This window comes from Eurytemora carolleeae, unplaced genomic scaffold (genome assembly GCF_000591075.1).
Source record: "Eurytemora carolleeae unplaced genomic scaffold, Eaff_2.0 scaffold115, whole genome shotgun sequence".
NCBI classification, from domain to species: Eukaryota; Metazoa; Arthropoda; class Copepoda; order Calanoida; family Temoridae; genus Eurytemora; species Eurytemora carolleeae.
The window spans coordinates 213,900-223,053 of record NW_019396189.1 but is presented as its reverse complement, the minus strand read 5'-3'; positions in this window follow the sequence as shown (position 1 = coordinate 223,053).

The window sequence follows — 9,154 nt, the reverse complement described above, 5'->3', positions numbered from 1 at the left end:
GTATGACATCTTTTTCTATGATAACCCCCCCTAGTTTGTAACTTTTTAAAAATACTTCGATTGGTTACAAAGATACATTTGTTTATTGATTTTCAATATAAAATAGTATTTCTAGTTTTTTCATAAAAAAAGCTTTTTACTTTAATAGACCTTCTTCGTACATAATGTATCTTATTTACTATTTCTATATATAATAAAAAAATTAAAATTCAAATTATGTGTTGAATAATATTTCTTTTCTTATAGACAAATATATCATATCTTTTGAATGATATATATGAATATAATGAATATATTTCATATATATAGATTTATATTTCATATATATATATATATATATATATATGTGTGTATATAATACCTTTTGAATTGATAGAAAAATTAAGAAAAACGAAAATAAGATGCAAAACTTATTCTACTCTTCTGAATAAAGGAAATATAGATATGATAAAACATTAAATATATAAAGAAATATTGACATTTAATTTGACAAAAAATATCAATATTTATCTCTACTACTCAGCTACTGTATAACTACAATATCAATATTAATCTCTACTACTGAGCTACTGTATAACTCTTTAAACCAAAGTTGCTGACTTATATTGAATATTTACTAGGAGTAAAGTATTATGTATCCCATCCGGGGATCAATAAACTAAATCAAGTTTAATCCCAACACCTACCCCCCCCCCTTTATCCACGGTACCATCACCCTATAATTCTCCCTTCTGAACTCCCTTTTATAGACTAACATCCCCCTTTTATCTCTCTAGTGTATATGCCTCCCCCCCTTATGTTGAAGATAACAACGAATGTGTCAATTAGTTTCACCGAGCATAAACCCCCAATACACGAGGACAACTGGTGCATACTCATTCAACCATGGGGAAACGAACCTATGTGTGTTTCTGACTTAAGATTTTTCCGATCAGAAGGTTTTTTAACCTACTGTGTTTTCAGTCCAAATTGATTTTGGCTTTTGGTTCCTTTAAAAATTCAGTGAGGTCAAAAATTCTATTTAAAATCCTGAATCCATTCCTATGTTACACATCAAGAATATCCGTATATAATATATATTTTTTGTAATATTATACAAGATGAATACAAAATAATACTAACTTAAATTTTCGTAAACCATTTCTCATGATCAGGTCCCTAAATATTTGTTGGTCGGATCAGTTTAACCTTTTTGAAGATTTAGAGATCAAGACAAACAGACAAGATATATTTGATAAGTATACATATAAAACATTTAAATATAAGAAGAATGTCTAGGTTAGGTGAAGATATATTGATGGAATTAGGCAGGATGGAAATTCGAAAATGGAATTAAGTATTTTCTGCAAACTCAAATTTTCTAATCCATATATCTTTGGGCTAATCTTTACTTCATTGGGTTGAAACAAGATCTTGATAAAAAGCAGCTAGTTCGGAAAACCTTTGGGTAAGACTTTGCTAGATCAGTTTTCCTAGAATTGGATAATCTATCGTAACTAGCTCTGAAGAGATAGAAAGACCAACGCAACCATACAAACACTTTCAAATCCTAACCTTACACTCAACTTCCGGATTTAGGAAAATCCGGAGCAAATCTGAGATTAAGGATTACAAACGGAACATTTTGTTTCAGATTAGGACCAGGACCAGGACCAGGACCAGGACCAGGACCAGGACCAGGACCAGAACCAGGACCAGGACCAGGACCAGGACCAGGACCAGGACTAGGACCAGAACCAGGACCAGAACCAAGACCAGGACCAGGACCAGAACCAGAACCAGAACCAGAACCAGAACCAGAACCAGGACCAGGACCAGAACCAGGACCAGGACCAGAACCAGAACCAGGACCAGGACCAGGACCAGGACCAGGACTAGAACCGGGGAAAAACCCATGACCATTGACCAGCATAAGAGCTAGGACCATCACCATGACTAGGACTAAAATCAGAACCAGGACAAGAACTAGGACTAGGACCAGAACTAGAACCAGAAATTGGACCTGGACCAGGACCAGAACTAGGACTAGAACCAGGACCAAATACAGGACCAGAACTAGGACCAGGACCATGACCAGGACTAGGACTAGAACCAGGACCAGAAACAGGACCAGAAATAGGACCAAGACCAGGACCAGAACTAGGATCAGGACCAGTGACCAAGACTAGGACTAGAACCAGGACTAGGACAAGAACCGGGATTTGTTTAAACAAAATGACGAGAATTATGAAAATTAAAAGCACTTTTGATATATTAGTAACATGATTTATTTCATCACAATAAAAAATATGTTTATTTTCGATATTTAGATAAGAAAATAATGTGAAGATCATATGTGCTCTATACAAAGATAAAAATGGAATTTGAAAGACTTTAAAAAGAAAAAAAGAAAATGAAAAGAAAAGTAAAATAAAAATATTTCAAGTTCATATTTTTATAAATGGTTCAATTTATCATGCCAGAACGTAGAGGTAGGAAAACTGAACTTCTTATCTAGGAAAACACTCGGAAATAGAGTTTTTTTTTTTAAAGAAAAGTGGAAAAACATCACTTAGCAAAATTTTAAAAGGGATGGTCTTTATTTCATGAATAAGAAGAAAAGGATTTTTTGGTAATTGAACCTTATGCTATGTTGCATTTCATGTTCCGCGTTTTGCTTAGCATTTTTCAGTTCCATTATTGTCCTGGCCTACACTTTTTCAGTTCCATTATTGTCCTGGCCTACACTTTTTCAGTTCCATTATTGTCCTGGCCTACACTTTTTTTATATGTAAAATTATGCACTTCAAAAAGAAAGGACTTCTGAAACTTGAAAGTCGGCTTTTCAGAACCTTCAAAAAAAGTCTTAAAGTGCAGTTTTAGAAAACGTGTATTATTACTTTGATGATTTTTGAAACATAATATAACCCCCCCCCCCTCGGCAAACGTTTCCTCAAAGTGAATGTTTAAAAACAATGATAATATAGATTTTAATTTATTCCCTGCACTTGGTGCTTCAGTAATATTGAAATTAGTTTAAATTTTAACTTTGGGGTTAAAATATACATAGTGTCTACTTTGTGTTTTTAAACCATTGTGACAATTAACAAATTGTAAACATAACATAGTAAACATGCTAGACAATATTGTAGCAATTTTAGACAATTTGTAACAATTTAGGCAACTTAGTTATAATTTTAGACAATTTGTACCAATTGTAAACAATTTTCTAACAATTGTAGACAATGAGGGTGCAAAGATATAGGAATTAAAAAATTTGAGTTTGTGACAAAGACCCAATTTCTTTGAAACCCCAGATGCTAAAGAATAATTGTGCATTCCTGAATTCTTTGATAAATCATTATATCACCATTTATCAGTTTAACCTTTATATTTATATCATGAAAATAGCATTTACTTGTTGTTCTTTCAATAGGTTAACTGCCTACCTAGAGAAATATCTACCCCCCCACCCCACCCCTCCTCATACTCGCATACAACACCTAGCTTTAACCTAATCATTCATTATCCTTTTTCCCATGAAAAAAAAGTTACCATATCATTAAAAAAATGTTTCAAAAAGTGTCAAAATATCAAATTATTGTTTGCTGAAATTTTTCTGCATAAGTAAAATGATCATGTGGTTCATTATTGTACTGTTTTCTTTTTTTCAGACATAGTATCCTCACTTGGGGGTTAAAAAACAATTCAGAAAAAAACGAAAAGCATGTAGGATTCAGAAAGGTATAGGTCAAGGAAAGTATAGGACGAGGAAAAGTATAGGACAAGGAAAAGTATAGGACGAGGAAAAGTATAGGACCAGGAAAAGCATAGGACCTGGAAAAGTATAGGACCTGAAAAAGTATAGGACCGGGAAAAGTATAGGACTGGGAAAAGTATAGGACCAGGAAAAGTATAGATCTGGAAAAGTATAGGACCTGGAAAAGTATAGGACCTGGAAAAGTATAGGACCGGGAAAAGTATAGGACCGGGAAAAGTATAGGACCAGGAAAAGTATAGATCTGGAAAAGTATAGGACCGGGAAAAGTATAGGACCGGGAAAAGTATAGGACCGGGAAAAGTATAGGACCTAGAAAAGTATAGGACCTGGAAAAGTATAGGACCGGGAAAAGTATAGGACCGGGAAAAGTATAGGACCAGGAAAAGTATAGATCTGGAAAAGTATAGGACCAGGAAAAGAATAGGATAAGGAAGAGAATAAAACCAGGAAAAGTATACGACTAGGAAGGAAAATATAAGGATTCTGAAAAAGGATTTTTTAAAAATCAGGAAAGGAATGATTTAGCATAAGAAAAGAAAAGAATAAGAACCAAGAAAGGAATAGGATCAGGAAATGCAAGAAAACGCATTAGAAATTTAAAAAATCTAACGAAATCAAGAAAGGTATAGAATAAAAAAAGAAATATTAAGAAGCAGCAAAGAGAAAAAAACCTGGAAATGTTTATGATTAGGAAAGGTATGATTAAGAAAAGGAAAGAAAAAAGAACCAGGAAAGGTAGTTTTAAGAAAGAAAAATTAGTATCAAACAAATTATAAAGAAAAGAACCAGGAAAGATATTTATGGATCAAGAAAGAAAGATTAAGAATCAGGAAAAAAGAAAAAAAAATGAGGAAGGATAATGGTTCAGGAAGAAAAGATTAAGAATCAGAATAAAAGAAAAAAATGAGGAAGGATAATGGATCAGGAAATTAAGATGATTACGCACGTCAGAATAAAGTTTTAGTCTGGAATCTTCAAACAAAAATCCTATAAAGTTTACATTTAAGCCCCCATTCAATCCTTCNTTCAGTAGGCTTGCAGATATAAGCTTGAAAGTATAAACATTGATAAATAAGCAAAATTATTATTAAATGCAAACCTGCAACTGCAATAAAAACTCTTGGAAAACTTAAAGAAATATTAAAACCAAGTTTTCTTTAAAAACAAATGATTCCTGTTAACAAAAATATTTATTATATCTCTGGTTTCTTCATAGTTCTTTGTTGGAATATCCGGTAATTAAAAATTAATATTTTAAATTTTCAGATATTTTGGTTTTCTGATGCTCGCTGCAAGTACCCGGATATATTATATTTAGCAACCGGATTTATTATATTTAGCACCCGGATATATTATATTAAGTACCCGGATTTATTATATTTAGCACCGGATATTTTATCCTTCCGTCACATACTCCGGTAACCCTTCAACTGTAGACTGTAGGGTGTCAGTTTTGAGTCGGAGAGATTGTAACTGCGTCGGAACCGTCCCACCGGCATTTCAGCGCTTAGGCAGCGGTTGAGCTTTAATTTCAAGAAAAATGTGGGTTTCTCCAATTGTATTTTCTAATATTTCTTATTAAACCTATCATTCAAAAGCCATGAATAAATATTGTTTTAAACAAAAACTTTCTTTACATTTTAATATTTATTTCCAAGTTATTAATGTTGCTTGAAGAATGTTTATGTATGTTTATAAACAAGCAATGTAGGATCTATAGACTATGAGCAGGGGAGCTAATGTTACCCTTCTTGTCAGTTTTTATACCAGAACATATTGATATGCAGCTTCCCTTCCACACCCATCCCCATACACTATCATCCCACCCCACCCCCCCCCACCCAATACCTCAATCCTTTCCCTCCCCTTCCCTCAACCCTTCCCAATACACTCTCAACTTAACCCACTCCTCCCCTTCCCTCAATCCCTCCCCTTCCCTCAACCCTTCCCAATACACTCTCAACTTAACCCACTCCTCCCCTTCCCTCAATCCCTCCCCTTCCCTCAATCCCTCCCCTTCCCTCAATCCCTCCCCTTCCCTCAATCCCTCCCCTTCCCTTAATCCTTCCACACCCTTCCCCAGACAATAACATCTCACCCCATCCCTCCCCTTCCCTCAATCCCTCCCCTTCCCTTAATCCTTCCACACCCTTCCCCAGACAATAACATCTCACCCCATCCCTCCCCTTCCCTCAATCCTTCCATAACCTTCTCTATACACTATCATCCCATCCCACCCCGAATTTATGTAAGAAAGTCACCGGAAAAAAAGTTTCTGGAAAAAATACCTGGAAATAAAAACTTTGGTAAAAAAGTCCCAATTTTCTGAAGTCCTAAGACAAAATGTCACTGGAAAGAAAGACCTGGGTTTTAGATTCTTGGGACTTTTCCCTAAAATAATATCGGGGCTGCCAATAAAGTCTCAGGAAATAAGGTCACAGGAATTAAAGTCCTAAAGAAAAAAGGCCTAAGTCTTGTACTGCAGAACACATCGATAGTTTAGTTGAGTGTGCACCCCTAACCTTAATCCCTTCCCTCGACACTTCCACACCCTTCCCAAACCATTTCACCCCTTCCCTCAATTCTATCGTTTCCTGTCCTTCCTCCAATCTAATCGTCCAACCCCCTTCAAGGCTTTCCTCAATCGTTTCACCCACCCCCTCCCCTCACCTTCCCACCCACTTTTTCCATCTTCATCAATATCCTTTCTCGTTCCCTTAATTCTTTTATTTTTCAGATTTTCAAACCACTCCCTTCCTTTAACTTTCTCAAATTTCTTTCAATCCCTTCCAATCTACCTTCCATTTCGTTATTCTTCTCAACCCCGTCCCCTCCCCTTAAACCACCAAATCCTGCGCCTAATTAACTCTAACGATCAACATCGAACAAATCCTCGTAAGTTTCCTGTGACATCTTTAAATGAATGAGTTAAAACTTGACTATTCAAAGATCCCGCGCATGATTGGATGGATTGTTAAGATTTGTATCAGTTCTCCAGGTATGGGTAAACACTGGAGTCCCTGTTTGGGTATATAGACCAAATATAGTTTAAATATGTGACTACATTGCAGTATTCAAATAATTTTAAATATGTTTAAACCACAAAATTGAACATGAAAGGAATGACAAGGATTGCTTTAATTTAACAGTTTTACATCCCTTTCACAGAATTTAATATTTAATTAAATACAATTAAATTCAATTCAATTTGGTTAAATGACATTCTACCTTATTTTATGTACAGATTACACCGCTATATATTCTAAAACTACCCTGAAGATTGTAAAAAGCATGAAATATAAATCTTTAAATAATTAAAAGGTGTTTTAGATTCTTAGGTTAAAAAGAAATTTCCGATATTTTTCATAAAGTTTAGAACCTAACTAAGTAATTGACATCTAACCACAAAAGAAAAACGCATATTTTTCTTCATCCCCATTGGTCACTCAGACATTTAGCACAGTGTAACATAAAAAACTACCAATTATAGCATACTAAAAATGCGCAATGTAACATAAAAAAACAGTCCAATTATAACATATAAAAATGTGAAAGTGTGACATATAGAAAATGCCCACCCCTGATTTTTGAAAAATGTTACAATATTCTTGGCATGGTTGGTTTGGTAGAGCACTGTATACCAGATAACGAGTATAAATAGGTTCTATACACCATGTCAGAGAGTTAAAATTTACATGTAAATGTAAGTGATAATGATAGTATACGAACACATTCTTGTATTGATCTTTGATTCTCCAAATAATGTTCATACAATTTCTAAATGTTTGATCATTCGTTATTTTCATTTTGAAACAATTTTTTTCTTTAAATATGCTTTTTCTTTGCTATTTCTTTCGCTAATTTTCTCCCCTTTTACCATACTTAAAGCATCTCAAATAACATTAGAAAAAATAAGAAAAACAATAAAATAGAATAGGATTGAAAACAAATTGTTTCGTTTCTCCTCCCTAATTGTAAACCTTTGTTCACATTTTCTTGTATCTCCTTCTATAACATCCTTCATGTATTATATTTACTCTCTGCTACCAAATATTCTTTCCTCTTATTTAGATTATTTTGCTCTATAATGTCTCCTTCTGTAATAATGGTTTTTTTTTTTGAAAAAATTTATTCTTTTTTTGGGGGGGACAGATGAGAAAGGGGGGTAGGAGCTGGAAGGGGCAAGGCAGTTGACGGGAGGTTTGAAGGGACTGGAAGGGGCAGGGCAGTTGACGGGAGGTTTGAAGGGACTTGAAGAGGGAGGTAAGTTGAAGGAAAGTTGGGAGGGCGTAAATTGGGAGGGAAGTTGACAGGAGGTTTTGAGGGGAGAGAATGGGGAGGACGTTTTAAGAGAGGGGCGTGAGGGAAACGGTAGTTAGAGGGAGGTAGGGAAAGGCATGAATGAGATATAGAGTTAAAGGATAATTTAGAAGGCGTGAATGAGGACGGATTTACTAATTTATCGACCAGAGAGAGCGGAAGAATATTTAAATTAAACACATAAATATTGTCAGCTCGGTTCTACCCATTGAGGTTGAATAAAGGGATGTTATTTTACCAGAAGCCAACTAAAAAGAGAATTATCAGAACTTAACCAGACGGAGATTATTGCACAAGAACCCAACCAGACGGAGATTATTGTATCAGAACCCAACCAGACGGATATTTTTGCACCAGAATCCAATCAGACGGATATTATTGTGCCAGAATTCAAACAGACGGAGATTATTGTACCTGAACCCAACCAGACGGAGATTATTCAACCAGAATCCAACCAGACGGAGATTATTGTTCCAGAATCCAACCAGACGGAGAATATTGTAACTGAACCCAACCAGTGCAGACGGAGATTATTGTACCTGAACCCAACCAGACGGATATTATTGTACCAGAATTCAACCAGACGGCGATTATTGTACCTGAACCCAACCAAAGGGAGATTATTCTACCAGAATCCAACCAGACGGAGATTATTGTTCCAGAACCCAACCAGACGGAGATTATTGTTCCAGAATCCAACCAGACGGAGATTATTGTTCCAGAACCCAACTAGACTAAGATTATTGTTCCAGAACCCAACTAGACTAAGATTATTGTTCCAGAACCCAACCAAATGAAGATTATTGTTTTTTAAAGAATTTGTGTCCTTGACTTTATCTTTATTTTCCACAGTTAAACTTATTTTATTCTCAACTGTGTTGTTTATGTCTCTACTTGTAATTCTGCATTTTTGATGAAATATTTAGTGAACTTGATAAAACATCATCAAATCAATTTATTTTAGGATAAACTAAAGTAAAAGTTTTAAAATAACTTAGATTCCCCCCTGAGATAACTGACTTTATGACTTTATGCAAATAATTGCAAATAAATGTGCAACAAATCTCCAAATAA